The 16325-nt window shown below is 38.3% G+C and overlaps 1 long non-coding RNA gene across 1 annotated transcript in view; it reads right to left on the bottom strand.

The window, feature by feature from the left end:
* Positions 1 to 16120, bottom strand: part of LOC105509765 — a 225027-nt gene extending 208907 nt beyond the window's left edge. Inside the window, exon 1 of the long non-coding RNA XR_001001477.1 lies at positions 16009 to 16120. This is a non-coding gene — a long non-coding RNA (uncharacterized LOC105509765). The remainder of the gene's footprint in view (positions 1 to 16008) is intronic.
* Between the last annotated feature and the right edge of the window lie 205 nt (positions 16121 to 16325).

Raw genomic sequence — 16325 nt, forward strand, 5'->3', positions numbered from 1 at the left:
TGTGTGGTTTGCATTTCTGTTCTCTTTATGGTGTCTTTCAAAGAACTAACGTTTTAATTCCAGTAAGTCTAAGTAATCGATTTTTTTTCTTTACAATTAATGAATTTTGTGTTCTACCTAAGAAACCTTTGACTACCCAAGGTCATAAATCAAAACCATAATGAGATATCATCTCACACCAGTCAGAATACCTATTATTAAAAACTCAAATAACAACAGATATTGGTGAGGATGCAGAGAAAAGGGAATGCTTATATACTGTTGGTGGGAATGTAAATTAGTTCAACCACTGTGAAAAGCAGACTGGAGATTTCTCAAAGAACTTTAAACAGCCTTACCATTCAACCCAGCAATCCCATTACTGGATCTATATCCAAAAGAAAATAAATCATTCTACCATAAAGATACATGCACTTGCATGTTCATTGCAACACTGTTCACAATAGCAAAGACATGGAATCAACCTGGGTACCCACCAAGAGTGGATTGGATAAAGAAAACGTGGTACATATACAGCATGGAGTCCTACACAGCCATAAAAAAGAATGAAATCATGTCCTTTGCAGCAATGTGGGTGAAGCTGGAGGCCATTATTCTAAGCAAATTAATGCAGGAACAGAAAACCAAATACTGCATGTTCTCACTTATAAGTGGGAGCTAAACAGTGGGTACTCATGGACATAAAGATGGCAACAACAGACACTGAGGATTAGTAGAGGGAGGAAGGAGAGAGAAGGGCAATGGCTGAAAAACGAATTATTAGGTACTGTGCTCAGTACCTGTGTGATGGAATCAAGCATACCCCAAATCTGGATATACCATGCAATATACCCAGGTAACAAATCTGCACATGTACCCCTGAATCCAAAATAGAAGTTAAAAAATTTTTTTAAAAAGAGAGAAAAATGAAAAACAGAAAAATTAAATAATGCCCAAAGTCTAAATAGCACTATTCCTACTGAAACTATTCTGAAAAATTGAAGAGGAGGGACTCCTCGCTAACTCATTCTACAATTCCAACATCATCCTGATACCGAAACCTGGCAGAGACACAACAAAAAAAAGAAAACTTCAGGCCAATATCCTTGATGAACATTGATGCAAAAATCTTCAACAAAATATTAGCAAACTGAATCCAGCAGCACATCAAAAAGTTAATCCATGATCAAGTAGGCTTTATCCTTGGGATGCAGGCTTGGTTCAACATACATAGATCAATAATTGTGATTCATCACATCAACAGAACTAAAAACAAAAACCATGTGATTGTCTCAACAGATGGAGAAAGGGCTTTCAATAAAATTCAACATCGCTTCATATTAAAAAGAAACCCTCAACAAACTAGGCATTGAAGGAACATGCCTCAAAATAGTAACAGCCAGCTGGGCATGGTGGCTCACGCTTGTAATCCCAGCACTTTGGGAGGCCGAGGCAGGCAGATTACTTGAGGCCAGGAGTTTAAGACCAGCCTGGCCAACATGATAAAATCCCCGTCTCTACTAAAAATACAAAAAATTAGTTGGGCGTGGTGGTGGGCACCTGTAATCCCAGCTACTTGGGAGGCTGAGGCAGGAGAATCACTTGAACTTGGGGGGCAGAGGTTGAAGTGAGCTGAGATCGCGCCATTGCACTCTAGCCTAGGCAACAAGAGTGAAACTCAGTCTCAAAAAAAAAAAAAAAAAGCCATTGACGAAAAACCCACAATCAACATCATACTGAACAGATAAAAGCCAGAAACATTCCCCTTGAGAACTGGAACAAGACAAGGATGCCCTCTCTCACCACTCCTATTCAACATAGTACTGGAAGTCCTAGCCAGGATAATCAGGCAAGAGAAAGAAATAAAAGGCATCCAAATAGGAAGAAAGGAAATTAAATTATCCCTGTTTGCAGACAACATGATTCTATACCTAGAAAACCCCATAGTCTTCATCCAAAGCTCTTAGATCTGATAAACAACTTCAGCAGAGTTTCAGGATACAAAATCAATGTACAAAAATTAGTAACATTCCTATACACCAACAATACCCAGGCTGAGAGCCAAATCAAAAATGCAACCAATTTACAATAGCCACGAAAAGAATAAAATGTCTAGGAATACAGAGATGAGAGACCTCTACAACAAGAATTATAAGGCACTACTGAAAGAAATCAGAGATAACACAAACAAATGGAAAAACATTTCATGCTCATGAACAGGAAGAATCAATATTGCTAAAATGGCCATATTACCCAAAGCAATTTATAGATTCAATGCTATTCCTATCAAACTACCAATGCCATTCTTCACAGAATTAGAAAAAAACTATTTTAAAATTCATATAGAATCAAAAAGGAGTCCAAATAGCCAAGGCAATCCTAAGTAAAAAGAGTAAAGCTGGATGCATCACATTACCCCCACTTCAAAGTATACAACAAGGATACAGTAACCAAAACAACAGGGCCCTGGCATAAAAACAGGCACATAGACCAATGGAACAGAATAGCAAGCCCAGAAATAAAATCGCACACGTACAACCGTCTGATCTTTGAGAAAGTAGTCAAAAAACAAGCAATGGGGAAAGGACTCCCTATTCTATAAGTGGTGCTGGGATAATTAACTAGCCATACGGAGAAGATTGAAACTGGACCCCTTCCTTACACCATACACAAATACCAACTCGAAATGGCTTACAGACTTAAATGTAAAACCATAAAAGCCCTGGAAGATAACTTATTAAATACCATTCTGGACATAAGGCCTGGCAAAGATTTCATGACGAAGATGCCAAAAGCAATTACAACAAAAAAAATTGACAAATGAGACCCAATTAAACTAAACAGCTTCTGCACAGCAAAAGAAACTATCAGCAAAGTAAACAGACAACAGAATGGGAGAAAATACCTGTAAACTATGCATCCAACAAAGGTCTAATATCTAGAATCTATAAGCAACTTAAATTAATAAGCAAAAAACAATGCCATTAAAAAGTAGGCAAAGGACATGAACCAATACTTTTCAAAAGAAGACATACAAACAGCCAACAAGCATAAGAACAAATTTTCAACATCACGAATCATTAGAGAAATGCAAATCAAAACCACAATGAGATACCATCTCACACCAGTCAGAATGGCTATCACTGAAAAGTCAAGCAATAACAGATGCTGGCAAGATTACAGAGATTACACACTGCAACCTTATACACTATTATAAGGTTGTACACTGCTTTTACACTGCTGATGGGAATGTAAATTAATTCAGCCACTGTGGAAAGCAGCTTGACCATTTCCCAAATAATTCAAAGCAGAATTACCATTTGACCCAGCAATCCCATCATTGAGTATATATCCAAAGAAGTATAAATTGTTCTACCATAAAGACACATGCACATGTATGTTCACTACAGCACTAGTCACAATAGCAAGACATGGAATCAATCTAAGTGCTCATTAATGGTAGACTGGATAAAGAAAATATGGTACATATACACGATGGAATACTATGCACCCATAAAACAAGAATGCCATCATGTCATTGGCAGCAACATGGATGAAGCTGGAGGCCATTATCCCAAGCAAACTAACACAGGAACAGAAAGCCAAATATAACATGTTCTCACTTATACGTGGGGGCTAAACACTGAGTTTATATGAACACAAAGAAAGGAACAATAGACACCAGGGCCTACTTGAGAGTAGAGTAGGAGGAAGGTGAGGATAAAAAAACTACCTGTCAGATACTATGCTTATCACCTCAATGATGAAACTATCTGTACACCAAACCCCCATGACATGCAATTTACCTACATAACAATCCTCCACATGTACCCCAAACCTAAAATACAAGTTTTAAAAAAAGAAAATATAATATAAAAAAATTAAAATTGTTTCATTTTAACTGACAAATACATTCACAATTAGTTGAAAAAATGAAATATTTAAACAATATACAAAGTATTAAATAAAAGGTAAAATAATTATATTCTCAAAAAATATAGCACCATTTAAATTTTTTATTTCATCTTGCATCAATTTTGGTAAGCTACGTTTTTCAAGAAATCTGTCCATTTTATTTAAGTGGTAGAATTTGATAACATAGCATTTTCTTATTATCTTGTTATTGTCTATATAATCTGTGGTTAGCACCCCTTTTTATTGCTGATATTGGTAATTTGTTTTCTCTCTTTTCCTTGGCCAATCTAGCTAGAGGTTTGGGGTTCATCTTTCCAAAAACTTAGCTTTTGGTTTTCTTGATTTTTCTCTTTCACTTATCTGTTTTCTTTTTTATTTCTGCTCCTATCTTTATTATTGACTTCCTTCTACTACTTAAGGGTTACTTTGCTCTTCTTCTTTTAATTTCTTAAGGTAGGACCTTAGGTTGCTGATTTTAAATCTTTCTCCTTTTCTAACATAAGCATTTAAAGCCATAGTTTTCGCTCTAAGTACTGCTTTAGCTCTTTTCACAAACTTTGTATATTTGCATTATCATTCAGATAAAATATTTTCTAATTTCTCTGGTCATTTTTTTCTTTGACCTATGAACTACTTGAAGTATGCTATTCAATTCATAATACTTGACGTTTTCCTAGATACCTTGTTATTGATTCCTAATTTAATTCTGTTGTGGTCAGAAATATACTTTCTATGATTTTGCTTCTTTACATTTTGACATCTGTTTTATATCTTACCATCCTTTTTTTTTTTTGGCCATTGTTGTTCATCTTGGTGAATGTTATGTGCATTTGAAAGAAATAGGTATTCTGCAGTTGTAGATGTAATGTTCTACAAATATCAATTAAATCAAGGAGGTTTACAACGTTGTTAAAACTATCTATACCTTTGTCTAGCTGTTCTATCAAATACTGAGAAAGAATATTAAAATCTTCTGTCACAATTGTAGAATTTCTATTTCTCCCTGTAATTTGGTTAATCTTTACTGCAGTATTTTAAGTCTCTCTTAGTAGGTGTGTGTACACACATGAATGAAGTGTCTGCTTGACAAAATGACCCATCAATCATTATAAAATCTCCCCCTTTGTCTCTAGAAATACTCTTTGTATTGAAGTCTGTTTTATCTGATATTAAAATAGCCAATCCAATCTTCTCATTCTTACTATTTATATGGTATATACATTTTACATTTGTTTACTTTCAACCTTTTTTGTATATTTATATTTAAAGTGTATTTCTTAGGGGCAGCATATAATAGGGTCTTGATTTTTATGCACTCTGTCAATCTTTGCCTTCTAATGGGATATTAAGATCATTAATAATGATGATCTTAGCGCTTCCATTTTTTTTTTTTTTTTTTTTGGTTTCTATTTGTCTCCTGCTTTTGTTGTTGCTGTTCTCTTACCTCCATTCCTTTTTTATTTTTATTTTTTTGCTTCTTTTGAATTCTTTGAGTGTTTTTTAGCATTCTATTTTATCTTCATTTTTTTCACCATATCTCTGTGTTTTTTTTTTTTTTTGGAGTTTTCTATTTATATACCTGGTATATATGATCTATATATATATTCTGTTTTTTTGTTTGTTTGTTTTCAGACAGACTCTCACTCTGTCCCAGGCTGGAGTGCAATGGTGCAAATTCTGCTCACTGCAACCTCTGCCTCCCAGGTTCAAGTGATTCTCCTGCCTCAGCCTCTAGAGTAGCTGGGATTACAGGCATCTGCCACTACACCTGGCTAATTTTTGTATGAGGTTTTGCCATGTTGACCAGGCTGGTCTCAAACTCCTGACCTCAGGTTATCTGCCTGCCTTGGACTTCCAAAGCGCTGGGATTACAGGCGTGAGCCACTGTGCCCGGCCTATATAACGTATATATGATACAATATAATATTATGAAGGTCAGGTGTGTGTATACACACACACACCCCAGGTATATATATCATATATCATATTCTATATAGAGTTCCTATGCTACCATTTTATGTAAGTCTTACAACCATAAGACTTTTATCTCCTCAACTTTTTTTCTTTTTTTTACAGACTCTCACTCTTTCACCAGGCTGGAGTACAGTAGCACAATCTTGGCTTCACTGCAACTTCCGCCTCCCAGGTTCAAGCAATTCTCCTGCCTCAGCCTCCCGAGTGTCTGGGACTACAGGTGTGCACCACCATGTCCAGCTAATTTTTGTATTTTTAGTAGAGGCGGGGTTTCACCTTGTTGGCCAGGTTGGTCTCAATCTCTTGACCTTGTGATCCACCTGCCTTAGCCTCCCAAAGTGCTGGGATTACAGGTGTAAGCCACCACGCCTGGCCTACCTCCTTAACTTTTATCTCCTCAATTAAACTTTATATGTATTGTATCTACATATATTATCTACATATATTGAAAATCCCTCCAGAAATGTAAATTTGTTTTCAGTGGTACTACCTAAGTACAGGAAAAAATATTTACTATATCTGTTGCTCTTCTTTCATTCCTGAAGACCCAAGGTTTGCTCTGGTATCATTTCCTATCAGCTTGAAGAACTTACTTTAGCATTTCTCATAATGCTTATCTCCTGGCAATATATTCTCTTAAATTTTTTAATCGAATGTCTTTATTTTGCTTTCATTCCTGGAAGATATACCCACTGAATGAAGAATTTTAAGTTAAGAGTTCTCTTCTTGCAGCACTTTCAAGATGCTATTTGACTGTCTTCTGGCATTCCGTGGCTTCTGATAAGAAATCTGCAGTCATTTGAATGGCTGGTCCTCTGAATGTAATGTGCTTTTTTTCTCTACTGTCTTTCAGGATTTTAAAATTGATCATTGGTTTTATAGCTTTTATTTCCATGAGTATCAGGTATCATATTCTTTTATTTTATCCCGTTCAGGGTTCATTGAGCTTCTTGAATCTATAAATTATGTCTTTTGTCAAATTTGAGAAAAGTGCTGGCCATTATTTCTTCAAATACCCCAGTCTTTTTATCCTTTCCTTCTGAGATTCCAGTGACACCTATGGATATTATGCTATAGGTCACTAAGGTTCTGTTCCTCTTTTTCAATACTTTTTCTCTGTTCTTCAGGTTGGATAACCTCTATTGATCTATTCTTAAGTTCACTGGGGTGTTTCTTCTATATTTTCATTTTGCTATTCAGCCCATCCAGTTTTCAGACACTGCATTTTTCAGTTCTAAATTTTTCATTTTATTATTTTGCAGTTTTAAGATATCCACTTGGCTCTCTTTCTGTTTCTCTGATAAGAGCGTCTATCTTCTCATACATTTCAAGGGTGGATTCCTTACTCCAAGGTGTGCAGCTATAATAGCTAATTTAAAGCCTGTGTCTGATGATTCCAACATTTGGGTCAACTTGATCTGGTCATATGTTGATTATCTTTTCCATTGGGGTAAAAATGTGAACACATTTTTCTGGTTTTTTTATGTGTCATATAACTTTGGAATGGTATCTGGGCATTGTGGATTTACATTTTATAGACACTGGATCCTATTATGATTCTCTGGAGAATGTTGATGTTCTTGTTTTATGGCAATCAACTGTTTAGGCTCAGACTGCAAGTTCTATCCTGCCATCTATGGGCAGTGGTTCAAACCTCAGTTTGGTTGTCAAAACCTGTACTACGCTAGCTGCATCTATTACTCCTCTTTTTCTTTGAGAATGAGCCTGAGACTGGTGCAGATTCATATACAGAATTGAGAATCTTTTTCTCCAGTTCTCTCCACTCTGGTATTCTCTCTTCACTCTCCATCCCCCTGGAGCCCCCTTTTCTTAGTTACTCTAGCCAGCAGGACTGGGTTTCTACTGAGATTTTATCTGCCCACACTGCCACCATTCCCTCACTGCTCCCTAACGAGAACTCTTGGGGTACAGCTGTAAGAAAGAATAGAAAAAATGAAAAACTCACCACCCGTGGTTACTTGTCTAAGTTTTGACCCTCTTCAACAATCTGCCTGTTTCGGTTTACTTTTCAAAATCCTCAGATAGTGTTTTTTTGCTTGTTTGTTTGTATTTTGTCCAGAGTTTATAGCTGTGATCGGTGGGAAAGATGGGCTATATTGGGATTATTTTGCCATGCCCAAAACAAAATGCCCAATAGCCTTATAGGCTGAAAATTGTGGTATTTCACTGCCATTTCAGTTATTTAAATCGAAAAATTCTATCAGTGGCATGGGGATATGTGTGTACCTGTGTATGGGCATGTGTGCTAAGCACTTGATCTATATGTCCCATACACTAATATAAATTCATATCTCAAAATATTGTTGCATTGCTTAAGTAAGATAATGGAAATAAGGTTCCCAGTACAGTGTTTGGTAAATTACAGACACTGGTAAATATTAGCTTTCTTTGCCACTATTAAGTATAAAGTATACTGCACTGCAATGACTGTTTTTTACACAAAAATAATATAACTATGATGCAAAGTTGAGATGCTTAAACATGGTTTGGCATCTAATTATTACAGACACTGAGTGTTTCTCTTTTTGTTCTTAATCATATACCACTCCTTAGTTCTCTCTTATTTACTGTTTCTCTGTTGATGACAATCGTCTGTGTCACTGGGACAACACTGAAGTCAGGCATACCTACAGCATTCACCAAAAAAGAATCTGTTTCCATAGCTTGACCCCATCCTAAATCCTTAAGTCAATTTTCTGCCTGCTTTGTATCATTGTCACACACAATGGAATTGCCTGAAAGAAAACCACACAAAAAATAACCTTCTGAATCCAAACTCACTTCAAAGTGAAGAAGTTCTCCATATGCATCCAAGAAAACCAGGGAGCAATCCATGAATGGCACATGATATTCAACAATTAATAAAAGATTAGTACGGGCTGGCAAGATGGCTGAATAGGAACAGCTCCCGTCTGCAGCTCCCAGCTAGATCAACGCAGGTGGGTGATTTCTACATTTCCAACTGAGGTACCTGGCTCATCTCATTGGGACTGGTTAGACAGTGGGTGCAGCCCATGGAGGGCAAGGCAAAGCAGGTGGGGCATTGCCTCACCCGGGAAGCACAACGGGTGGGGGAATTCCCTCCCCTAGCCAAGGGAAGCCATGAGGGACTGTGCCATGAGGAACGATGCACTCCAGCCCAGATACTATGCTTTTCCCACAGTCTTTGCAACCCGCAGACGAGGAGATTCTCTCGGGTCCCTACACCACCAGGGCCCTGGGTTTCAAGCACAAAACTGGGCAGCCATTTGGGCAGACACCAAGCTAGTTGCAGTTTTTTTCATGTGCCACTCATACCCCAGTGGGGCCTAGAATGCCAACAAGACAGAAGCGTTCACTCCCTTGGAAAGGAGGCTGAAGCCAGGGAGCCAAGTGGTCTAGCTCAGTGGATCCCACCCCAATGGAGCCCAGCAAGCTAAGATCCACAGGCTTGAAATTCTCACTGCCAGCACAGCAGTCTGAAGTCAACCTCGGACACTGGAGCTTGGTGGGGGCAGGGGCGTCTGCCATTACTGAGTCTTGAGTAGGCAGTTTTCTTCTCACGGTGTTAAAAAAGCTGCTGGGAAGTTTGAACTGTGCAGAGCCTGCCACAGCTCGGGAAAGCCACTGTAGCCAGACTGTCTCTCTAGATTGCTCCTCTCTGGGCCGGGCATCTCTGAAAGAAAGGCAGCAGCCCCAGTCAGGGGCTTATAGATAAAACTCCCGTCTCCCTGGGACAGAGCACCTAGAGGAAGGGGTGGCTGTGGGCACAGTTTCAGCAGACTTAAACATTCCTGCCTGCTGGCTCTGAAGAGAGCAGCAGATCTCCCAGCACAGTATTTGAGCTCTACTAAGGGACAGACTGCCTCCTCAAGTGGGTCCCTGACCCCCATGCCTCCTGACTGGGAGACACCTCCCAGCAGGGGTTGACAGATACCTCATACAGGAGAGCTCTGGCTGGCATCTGATGGGTGCCCCTCTGGGACATAGTTTCCAGAGGAAGGAGCAGGCAGCAATCTTTGCTATTCTGCAGCCTCCACTGGTGATATCCAGGCAAACAGGGTCTAGAATGGACCTCCAGCAAACTCCGGCAGACTTACAGCAGAGGGACCAGACTATTAGAAGGAAAACTAACAAACAAAAAGGAATAGCATCAACATCAACAAAAAGGACATCCACATAGAAACCCCATCCGAAGGTCACCAACATCAAAAACAAAAGGTAGATAAATATACAAAAATGAGGAAAAACCAGCACAAAAAGTCTGAAAATTCCAAAAACCAGAATGCCTCTTCTCCTCCAAAGGATCACAACTTCTCTCCAGCAAGGAACAAAACTAGATGGAGAATGAGTTTGATGAATTGACAGAAGTAGACTTCAGAAGGTGGGTAATAACTAACTCCTCTGAGCTAAAGGAGCCTGTTCTAACCCAAAGAAAGGAAGCTAAGACCCTTAAAAAAAGGTTAGAGGAAGTGCTAACTAGAATAACCAGTTTAGAGAAGAACATAAATGACTTGATGGAGCTGAAAAACACAGCATGGGAACTTTGTGAAGCAGGCACAAGTATCAACAGCCAATCAATCAAACGGAAGAAAGGATATCAGAGACTGAAGATCAACTTAATAAAATTAAGCATGAAGACAAGATTAGAGAAATAAGAATATAAAGGAACAAACAAAGCCTTCCAGAAATATGGGACTATGTGAAAAGACCAAACCTACGTTTGATTGGTGTACCTGAAAGTGATGGGGAGAATGGAACCAAGCTGGAAAACACTCTTCAGGATATTATCCAGGAGAGTTCTCAACCTAGCAAGACAGACCGACATTCAAATTCAGGAAATACAGAGAACACCACAAAGATACACCTCGACAAGAGCAACCCCAAGACACCTAATCATCAGATTCACCGAGGTTGAAATGAAGGAAAAAATGTTAAGGGCAGCCAGAGAGAAAGGTTGGGTTATCCACAAAGGGAAGCCCATCAGACTAACGGTGGATCTCTCTGCAGAAATCCTACAAGCCAGAAGAGAGTGGAGGCCAATATTCAACATTCTTAAAGAAAAGTACTTTCAACTCAGAATTTCATATCCAGTTAAACTAAGCTTCCTAAGCAAAGGAGAAATAAAATCCTCTACAGACAAGCAAATGCTGAGAGATTTTGTCGCCACCATGCCTGCCTTACAAGAGCTCCTGAAGGAAGCACTAAATATGGAAAGGAAAAACTGGCACCAGCCACTGCGAAAACATATCAAATTGTAAAAACCATCAACATTTTGAAGAAACTGCAACAACTAATGGGAAAAATAACCAGCTAGCATCATAATGACAGGATCAAATTCACATATAACAATATTAACCTTAAATGTAAATGGGCTAAATGCCCCAATTAAAAGTCACAGATTGGCAAATTGGAAAGAGTCAAGACCCATCAGTGTGCTGTACTCAGGAGACCCATCTCACGTGCAAAGATACACATAGGCTCAAAATAAAGGGATGGAGGAATATTTACCAAGCAACTGGAAAGAAAAAAAAAAACAGGGGTTACAATCCTAGTCTCTGGTAAAACAGACTTTAAACCAACAAAGATCAAAAAAGACAAAGAACAGCACTACATAATGGTAAAGGGATCAATGCAATAAGAAGAGCTAACTATCCTAAATATATATGCACCCAACACAGGAGCACCCAGATTCATAAAGCAAGTTCTTAGAGACCTATAAAGAGACTTAGACTCCCACACAATAATAGTTGGAGAACTTAACATCCCACTGTCAATATTAGACAGATCAATGAGACAGAAAATTAACAAGGATATTCAAGACTTGAACTCAGCTCTGGACCAAGCAGACCTAATAAACATCTACAGAACTCTCTGCCCCAAATCAACAGAATATACATTTTTCTCGGCACCACCTTGCACTTATTCTAAAATCGACCACATAATTGGAAGCAAAACTCTCCTCAGCAAATGCAAAAGAACAGAAATCATGACAAACAGTCTCTCAGACCACAGTGCAATCAAATTAGAACTCAGGATTTAAAAACTCACTCAAAACCACACAACTACATGGAAACTGAACAATCTGCTCCTGAATGACTACTGGGTAAATAACAAAATTAAGGCAGAAATAAATAAGTTCCTTGAAACCGGTGAGAACAAAGACACAATGTACCACAATCTCTGGGACAGGGCTAAAGCAGCGTTTAGAGAGAAATTTATAGCACTCAATGTCCACAGGAGAAAGCAGGAAAGATCTAAAATCAATACCCTAACATCACAATTAAAAGAATTAGAGAAGCAAGAGCAAACAAACTCAAAAGCTAGCAGAAGACAGGAAATAACCAAGATCAGAGCAGAACAGAAGGAGATAGACACGAAAAACCCTTCAAAAAAATCAATGAATCCAGGAGGTGTTTTTTTAAAAAGATTAACAAAATAGATAGACCGCTAGGCAGACTCATAAAAAAGAAAAGAGAGAAGAATCAAATAGACACAATAAAAAATGATAAAAGGGATATCACCACTGATCCCACAGAAATACAAACTACCATCAAAGAATACTATAAACACCTCTACACAAATAACTTAGAAAATCTAGAAGAAATGAGTAAATCCTGGACACATACACCCTCCCAAGACTAAACCAGGAAGACGTCAAACCCCTGAATAGACAAATAACAAGTTTTGAAATTGAGGCAGTAATTAATAGACTACCAATCAAAAAAAAGCCCAGGACCAGATGGATTCACAGCTGAATTCTACCAGAGGCACAAAGAGGAGCTGGTACCATTCCTTCTGAAACTATTCCAAACAATAGAAAAAGAGGAACTCCTCCCTAACTCACTTTATGAGGCCATGATCACCTTGATACCAAAACCTGGTACAGAAACACACAAAAAAAGAGAAAATTTCAGGCCAATGTTGCTGATGAATATCGATGTGAAAATTTTCAATTAAATGGCTGGCAAACCAAATCTATCAGCACATCAAAAAGCTTACCTACCACAGTCAAGTCAGCTTATCATCCCTGGGATGCAAGGCTGGTTCAACATATGCAAATCAATAAACATAATCCATCACATAAACAGAATCAATGACAAAACCACATGATTATCTCAATAGATGCAGAAAAGGCCTTCGATAAAATTCAATGCCCCTTCATTCTAAAAACTCTTAATAAACTAGGTATTGATGGAACAAATCTCAAAATAATAAGAGCTATTTATGACAAACCCACAGCTAGTATCATACTGAATGGGCAAAAGCTGGAAGCATTCCCTTTGAAAACTGGCACAAGACAAGGATGCCCTCTCTTACCACTCCTATTCAACATACTATTGGAAGTTGTGTCCAGGGCAATCAGGCAAGAAAAAGAAATAAAGTGTATTCAAACAGGAAGAGAGGAAGGCAAATTGTCTCTGTTTGCTGATGACATGATTGCATATTTAGAAAACCCCATCGTCTCAGCCCAAAATCTCCTTAAGCTGATAAGCAACTTCAGCAAAGCCTCAGGATACAAAATCAATGTACAAAACTCAAAAGCATTCCTATACACCAATAATAGACAGCCAAAACATGATTGAACTCCCATTCACAATTACTACTGAGAGAATAAAATACCTAGGAATCCAACTTACAAGGGATGTGAAGGACCTCTTCAAGGAGAACTACAAACCACTGCTCAAGAAAATAAGAGAGAACACAAAAAAATGGAAAAACATCCCATTCTCATGGATAGGAAGAATCAATATCATGAAAATGGCCATACTGCCCAAAGTAATTTACAGATTTAATGCTATCCCCATTAAGCTACCATTGACTTTCTTCACAGAATTAGAAAAAAACACTTTAAATTTCATATGGAACCAAAAAAGAGCCTGTATAGCCAAAACAATCCTAAGCAAGAAGAACAAAGCTGCAGGCATCATGCTACCTGACTTCAAACTATACTGTAAGGCTACAGTAACCAAAACAGCATGGTACTGGTACCAAAACAGATATATAGACCAATGGAACAGAATGGAGGCCTCAGAAATAACGCCACACATCTACAACCATCTGATCTTTGACAAACCTGACAAAAACAAGAAATGGTGAAAGGATTCCCTATTTAATAAATGGTGTTGGGAAAACTGGCTAGCCATATGCAGAAAACTGAAACTGGATCTCTTCCTTGCACCTTATACAAAAATTAATTCAAGATGGATTAAAGACTTAAATGTAAGACCTAAAATCATAAAAACCCTAGAAGAAAACCTAGCTAATACTATTCAGGACATACACATGGGCAAAGATTTCATGACTAAAACACCAAAAGCAATGGCAACAAAAACCAAAATAGATAAATGGGATCTAATTAAACTAAAGAGCTTCTGCACAGCAAAAGAACCTATCATCACCGTGAACAGGCAACCTACCGAATGGGAGAAAATTTTTGCAATCTATCCATCTGACAAATGGCTAATATCCAGAATCTACAAGGAACTTAAACAAATTGCTTAAACAACTTAAATGCTTAAACAAACAAGAAAAAAAAACCCATCAAAAAGTGGGCAAAGGATATGAACAGACACTTTTCAAAAGAACACATTTATGTGGCCAACAAACATATGAAAAAAAAAAGCTCATCATCACTGATCATTAGAGAAATACAAATCAAAGCCACAATGAGATACCATCTCACTCCAATTAGAATGGCAATCATTAAAAAATCAGGAAACAACAGATGCTGGAGAGGATGTGGAGAAATAGGATGGCTTTTACACTGTTGGTGGGAATGTAAATTGGTTCAACCATTGTAGAAGACAGTGTGGTGATTCCTCAAGGATCTAGAACCAGAAATACCATTTGATCCAGCAATCCCATTACTGGGTATATACCCAAAAGATTATAAATCATTCTACTATAAAAACATATGCACACGTATGTTTACTGCAGCACTGTTCACAATAGCAAAGACTTGGAACCAACCCAAATGTCCATCAGTGATAGACTGGATAAAGAAAATGTGACACATATATACTGTGGAATACTATGCAGCTGTAAAAAAGGATGAGTTCATGTCCTTTGCAGGGACATGGATGAAACTGGAAACCATCATTCTCAGCAAACTGACACAGGAACAGAAAACCCAACACCACATGTTCTCACTCATAAGTGGGAGTGAAACAATGAGAACACATGGACACAAGGAAGGGAACATCACACACCGAGGCCTGTCTGGGGTGGGAAGCTAGGGAAGGGATAGCACTAGGAGAAATACCTAATGTAGATGACGGGTTGATGGGTGCAGCAAACCACCATGGCACGTGTATACCTATGTAACAAACCTTCACATTCTGCACATGTATCCCAGAACTTAAAGTATAATTAAAAGAAAAAAAAAAAAAAAGATTAGTACAACACAGTCTCCAAAAAGGGGATGTGGGAAAGTAGAAGAGAAATAGAACGTGATAAAGTAAAGAGAGAGATTGAGAGAGAAAAGGAGACTGAAGTTTCCATGTTCCTTAAAAGTGTAGGAAGAATTCTAGTCAAAATATAATCATTCAAATGCTTTTTAGTCTTGCAGCTGTAACAATATGACCCAGTTCCACAGAAGTCAAAGCCATGTGACATAAATAGAGGTGTCCTATCACCCCAGGTCATGCTTAGAACTGCATTCCTGAAACCCCATTTCTGGTAATCTGCTAGGGAAGAAAAAAAAAATGTTAAAATGGAGAGTTAAAGCAATCTGCAGAATTTAAACCCCTCTGATTACTACTCTAATTGTAACTCTATCTACCACCTTTTCTGGTGGATCTGGCAAGAACCTACACTCCTCAGCCTAATTCCATCCATTTATTCAACAAAATTAAACTGATAGCATTAATCAGGGAAAAATCTGTTTGCTTATCTCTGCCCCACTTGAAAGCATTAGGTCAGCTCTCTGCCTGCTTTGCATCATTGTTAGACACGGTGGAACTACCTGAAAGGAAATCACAACACAAACAATAAACTTCTAAGTCCACCTCCCTTAAAAGTGAAAGAACTCCCCATATACAGCCAAGAATATCAAGGTGCAATATAGGAGGATGCCCAATATTCAAGCACAGTTAATAAAACATTAATACCACATAGTTTTCAAAGCATGGGATATACCTGTGCTCCAGATATCACCGTTTTAAAAGCAAAAGCAATCCTGCTCATTTGGGTGTTGTCCAATCCAAGGTGATCTCGAGAGAGAAGAACGGCATTTAGCAGTCCAAACAACTGCTTCTTTACACTCCTACAATAGCAGTGTAGGGGGTAACAATGCTGGGGCTGGGGGTCATTATGAGGCTGTTGCCTTCTCATGTAACTCAGCTTTTCTACTGGGCCAAAAGGCTTAGGGCTCCTGGGGCATGGGCCCATAGGAGCAGGCCCTTGAAAGGTAACAAGACCTATGTTCAACCTGGAACCAATAAGGAAAATGAAGG

The sequence above is a fragment of the Colobus angolensis genome, unplaced genomic scaffold, assembly GCF_000951035.1.
Source record: "Colobus angolensis palliatus isolate OR3802 unplaced genomic scaffold, Cang.pa_1.0 Scaffold101, whole genome shotgun sequence".
In the NCBI taxonomy this organism is placed as follows: Eukaryota; Metazoa; Chordata; class Mammalia; order Primates; family Cercopithecidae; genus Colobus; species Colobus angolensis.